The sequence below is a fragment of the Rattus norvegicus genome, chromosome 6 (genome assembly GCF_021556685.1).
Source record: "Rattus norvegicus strain SHRSP/BbbUtx chromosome 6, alternate assembly SHRSP_T2T, whole genome shotgun sequence".
Classification (NCBI taxonomy): domain Eukaryota; kingdom Metazoa; phylum Chordata; class Mammalia; order Rodentia; family Muridae; genus Rattus; species Rattus norvegicus.
In genome coordinates this window covers 48,271,501-48,277,500 of record NC_141539.1, presented here as the reverse complement: position 1 = coordinate 48,277,500, position 6,000 = coordinate 48,271,501, and the positions used below count along the sequence as shown (strand labels likewise).

General features: G+C 43.8%; 1 protein-coding gene across 8 annotated transcripts in view; it reads right to left on the bottom strand.

Moving 5' to 3' along the window:
- Positions 1-6,000, bottom strand: part of LOC102557053 (uncharacterized) — a 177,811-nt gene that overhangs the window by 171,225 nt on the left and 586 nt on the right. The window lies entirely within an intron of this gene.

Genomic DNA, 6,000 nt, shown 5'->3' with positions numbered 1-6,000 from the left:
ACTCACGCCTACTAGAAACAGCATAACTTCAGCTCCACGCCCATCACTAAGAAGCATAAATATTTATCACAAGCACCGAGAATTCCAAATGGCTTGTTATGCAGCATCACCAGGGCAATACAGACTGTTACAATGGCAGAATTAACTAACTAGTCTAGCTGATCACTGTTCTGCTGTTGAATCGCAAAAACCTTCTGAGGTTTAATTCTTGGCTACAAAAGTTTTGCCCCTTTCATTAAAATCACGGTATGAACACCAAATGGCCATGTGTATGTCTCTTAATGTTTTGTGTGCTACTCCAATCTTTTCATAATTCATTTGGCAAGTCAGTCGCTCATTCACATAAAAATACACTGCAGTTCTTTCCAGGTTCCAGACATTATGCTGATCAAAGAAGAAAAAAATGGTTCATGCAATAGACAAAGGGTATTACAGAGGATTTACAGTCAATAAAATAACCGTAATGCCTGTTGTATTCACATCTTTAATCTGGAAAACTGAACTCAGACTATGCTTGCTGAAGTATTAGAGTCATTAGCAACACCGGAAAATTTGATTTTAACCTCAGAATCTTTATTAGTCAACACGTAGCCCGACTACTAGAAGAGCCATGAGTCAATGCATGTAGCTTCACTTCTACTTAAAGGAAAATAGAAATGTGTTTGTGTTGGGATTTGGGATTACATCTTCTGAACTTAATTAGCAAGAATACAAAATCCCTCATCTCGTCTCTTGCAAAGGGGAAAGGAAGAATGAACACCCCCTTCTGTTTCTTCTAATTTGTTTTTAGTCTTCAGATTTATATTTGAATTGATGCTAATTTCCCCACTTTGACAATTTTGTAATAACAGATTTAATATGAAGGCATTTGGGGGCTGGTTTCGTCAGTCAAAGCTAAAGTTAAGGACAGGGAGGGTGGCAAGCAGGAATCTACTCTTGCTCCCAGGAAGTCACAGTCATACGCAGAGCTCAGGCCAAGCAGCTGGGTCAGGTTAATTCACAAGTCTGGGAGTCTGGATAGAGCAATCTGTCCAAGAAAACCAAAGTTTCTGGGGTACCTCAAGTTTCAGATTCTAGAGCAGCCAGTGTGACCACTGTGTGTCCACGCTCCTGACATTGTAGGAACAGAGTCAGTTATATCCTACAGCCATTAGGCCATGGGAGTGATCTCTCCCTGATCTGCAGAAACTATTGGATTCCTCCACTAACCCCAACCTCCTTTCCTCCCCAAGACAGATTAGCATATAGGACTGTGTGAGCTAGGTTCTCCCACCCCACTATGTGACATAGGTCACTCCTAGGAAAGAGAGCTGTGGGTTGCAAATGGGCAGGTGCTGGTACACAGCCTGCTCTTCCCCCTTTTGTACACATGGCTGAGGATGAATATCTAAGAACAACAGTTCCAGCCCAGCTTCCCCACCTCAGTCTACTTACCTATGAAATGGGTAAGTATACTGTTCAGCCCTATACTAATCTGTCTTGAGGATTGAAGGAGGCTGGGGTTAGTGGAGGAGTCCAACAGCCCTGTAGAAAATGAGGTAGAGCCATGGTCTCAAAGTTTGTCCCCTGCTGCACACTTGAGGAAAACAGATCAGGCCTTTGAAGGCTCTTCCTGCTCTATTCTGAAGGGATACTCCTTAAGACCATTCAGTAATACCAGCAAAGAAAGAAAGAAAGAAAGAAAGAAAGAAAGAAAGAAAGAAAGAAAGAAAGAAAGAAAGAAAGAGAGAGAGAGAAAGAGAGAAAGAAAGAGAGAGAAAGAAAGAAAGAAGGAAGGAAAAGAGAACAAAGAGAAGAGAAGAGAAGAGAAGAGAAGAGAAGAGAAGAGAAGAGAAGAGAAGAGAAGAGAAGAGAAGAGAAAAGTTCTCTAAACATCACATCTCCTTATGGGTTACAACATGTCTGTCCCTATCCCTGTGAACCTGCCCTATGAAGCAAGTAAAACCCCGATAATTGGGCAGGACACACACCTTCCCAAGAACTTTAGCCTCATTTAGACCAGATCTCCAGAATTCCTGGTGCAGATGTTACCAAACCATGACATGAGTCTATTTCTTGGGATACCCCAACTTCAATAAGGAGCCCCAATGGAGTCTAGGTATAGAAGCTAGGGTATCCACATTAAGGACCAGACCCTGGAAGTCAGATCCAGAGAAGGATAAGAAGTAGTTGAGTACTGGATGCCCTACTCCCCTGTCTCATATCCTCAATGTCACATGCTGGCAGGATTTCTCAAGGAGTTTAAGCCACTGATCATCAAGGCCAAGAGAGGAAGAAAGCTGCAACTTCAATCAACATTTTGTAAGCACAGTATGTCATTTTTAATTATTAAGAGAAGGTAATTACTATAAGGGCCCCTATGAACTCTTTCCCTGGGGACTTGCAATGTGCAGGGACATGTCTCCTCTCTGCTCAATCTCTTCCCATGACTTTCTACCTTCAGATGCTATAGACTCTAGTAGAATCTCATGTCTGTGTGAAGGAGGAAATCACCACAGGTGACAACTCTCCCAGGCTCTGAACATTTCCTTTCTCCTGTTGTGTATTTACATAGCACATTCACCTCATCCTGATAATGAAGAATGGGCTTCTAGAAGGCTAGTTTCACAGTAGATTGATTCTACCAGTCATTTTCTCATTCATTATGCACAAAGACTTGTTGAGTATCTGACCTATGCTGACTGGGCTCTGGAAAGCCAGCAAGGAACCAACACACCAAGAAGCCACAGAGCAGGCCAATGAATCCACCACTCCAAAACCAAGTGCCCAGAATCTGCACTCACAGGCAACCTGACCTGCACACCTCCCATGACAGGATAGTGATGCCCCAAGAATCCTGGGGAGATTAAGATGCCTAAGTGACAGGCCAGGATTTCTACACAGACCAAAGCTCATCACTAGATCTGGGATGGTTAGTTGTCATGGAGATGAACCTCGGGCATGACTCTACAGGAGTTTCTAGACTGGGTTAATTAATATGAGGAAACCCACCCTAAAATGGTAGCACCTGAAACCCAGGAATGACTAGGAGAAACAAGCCAAGCACCAACATTCACATTTTTATGCATCCTGATGGCCAATGCAACATGACTAGCTGCCTCGTCTCTCTGCTACTCTGACTTCCCTGCTAGCATGGACTGTGCCCTCGAACTGTGAGCCAAAATCTACCTTTAAATTGAGATAAACATTTCCTGTATTTTGTGAGGTTTTGTTTTGTTTTGGTTTTGGTTTGTTGGTTTGCTTTGCTTTGCTTCTTCCTTGTCAAGTATGTCAACATAGCAAAGAGAAAAACAGCACAAAGTCCCTCCCGAGTCACAGACTGGTATTAATTCTAGTATAACAACATTCAAGAGCTACTCTTGCCTCCAAGATATAACAGTCTCTTCCTCTGGCATCGTTTTAGGAACCCACACTAGATGAAAATGAAAACAGAGCCCTATGTGGAATCTCAGGCTTGGAATCACAGCTGCTCTGAAGGTTCAAGCTTTGCTTAGATCACAGAGTGAGTTCAGAGCCAGCCTAGGCAACTTAGAAAGGTCCTGTCAGGAAATCCATAACTGCTTCTAAGAATCTATTTAAAAAGGCATGTGATGTCTAATGTTTCATATATATATAAAGACAGATGGGGGGATTAGATCAGACTTACCCCACACAGGGGATTATGCTCATCCCAGAAGTCATAGGTCACTAAATATAAAAGGCCAGTACCAGGTGTGGGATACCTGCCCTCCAGTTGTTGATCAAGATGCCTCAAAGGCCCCTAAAACAAATAGGCTATTAACACTGCTCTTGGCTACCCACCAGAACTTAAAGGTAAAATTTTATTGCTGAAGGTACCACATAACAGGTGATAAGACATATAGAAACCAAGTTGAAACTAAGTTGGTACTGAACTGGAAGCTTTCCTGATAGCTCTCTCAGTACCGGGAGGTCCTAGGGTGAGGGGAAGGTAATCAACAGACTTATCCAGCTATGATGCCTGTGAACTGCAATAATGACCAGTATGACAAGATATGCTCATGCACACAATAGTGGCATGGATGAAATGGGTGGTAACCAGCCACCTTCTAATTAGATTTAAGGTCCACAAAGAAGGAAACACACGGCAGGTCTTAAAGATCTTACCAAGAACCCATGGATGAACCTACTACTGCTATTCTGCCAAATAGATATTACATCAAACTATTCTCTAAATTTATATCTCTGACCTGTAACAACACAGCTCTCAGGCCTCAGCAGAAGAGTCTCTCTGTACAGTAGATAGCGGTTAATGCAGACCCTCACAACTAATCAAACCGCAGAGAATAACGTACTTTGAAGTACTCAGCCACAAAGGACATCTATATCACACATCCCTCCCCAAGGCTCAGGATGTGAGAAGAGATACAGAAGAGGGGGTAGAAAGATGCTAAGATCCAGAGATCAGGGGGAGGGTGGGTACTGGAGCAAAACAATGCCTTCTGGGTATGGCAGGACCACTGCCCTTGTGAAGTCACAGCAACCATGTTTATCTGGACAAGATCAATCCAGTCAACATTCTAGCATGGAGTTCAAGGTGTCCACAATCCCTCACCTCACCTGAGGAACTATAGATGGTTGATGGCTTCTGAGATAGGAAGAATCAATTTTCTTTAAGGGTGTGGCGCCTAGTAAGTCAACCACACTTCAGTGGATGGCCCACACCCAGAACTATATGGCTAGCACAATCAGTGTCAACAGGTTACGAAATGTAATGTTTTCAAATGAAGTAAAAAAAAAAAAAAGAGGGCTCAGTAGAAGAACACTTGCTTTAAGAGTACAGGGTCCCAACAATTACCAGCACCATGAAACAGGAGAGAGAGAGAGAGAGAGAGAGAGAGAGATGACCCACCACCCACAGAGTCAGCCTGGCACCCAGAATGACACTGATACACTGATAGCTTTAAAAAACCCCACTGATAAACAGGAAAGGAGTTTGGGTTTCAAAAATCAACCGGTTTCCTTACTGTGGCTGTATCTAGGTTGTGTATCGAAGAAAACAAAAATAATTCTGGGCACAGAAGGGAGATGGAATATTTCCGCACTCAGCACCAGGCCAGCTTGGCTCCTTCCCAGGCATAGGATTCTGGTGTCTCTTTTTAAAATAATAATAAATAAAATAACGTAGTTAAACCCTGTAGTGGGTGCCAGCAAATGCACCGAGGCCTGGGGAGTGGGTGGGAAGCGTGAACATTTGGCAATTACTGACAGCAGCCTTGTTGTGAAGCAAACAGCTGGGAGCATAAGGCAGGTGTGCTAACCCAGCTGGGCCATTCCCACGGCCCCTCTGACTGCCCCTGGGACTGGGCTATGCTGTTCACAGAGTTCCTCCTCCCTAGACAAGCTCAAGAAGTCCACTATCATCCAAACCCCTGCAGGGGTCAGTCACTGTTCCCCACTTGGAAGCTCTCTCTCACCCACCCTAGAGCCCAGAGTTCCGGCACACCAGCTCTCAGGCCAGAGGCTCAACTGTTTGTTTCTGTTGTCTAAACCATGGACAGACAAGTTGATCAGGTAAAAGCTACCAAAAGCCTGTCTCACACGTGGTTAAGGGCTTTGCAAAGGATTCTGGAGATTTCCATATCCAGTCCTGGCTTGGGCAAGCTGGCCTCTCACACACCACTTTATAAGATTCTGGGTGATGTACACAAAATTTGGGGGAGGAGCCTAAGCAGCAACAGGGATGTGTTCTGGTCATTTCAGTTGTGCTGATCAGGCTTCTAGAAGAACTTACAGAAGTGCAGTCATAATGTAAACCTTGACCCTAATGCCTAACAACAAGCCCCTCCCCATACAAGGATCTTTGGATGACCCTCCTGGTTCCTCCCTTGATGAGGCTTTAGAAAAACCTCAATTCCATCAAAGAGAAAGAATAAGCAAGTGTAAAATACTGGCCTTCCCAAGGTCATGTTGTGTGTATGCATGTATATGATGTTCCTGGGCATTCACATGTGAATATGTGTAAAAACACATGCCTTTGGG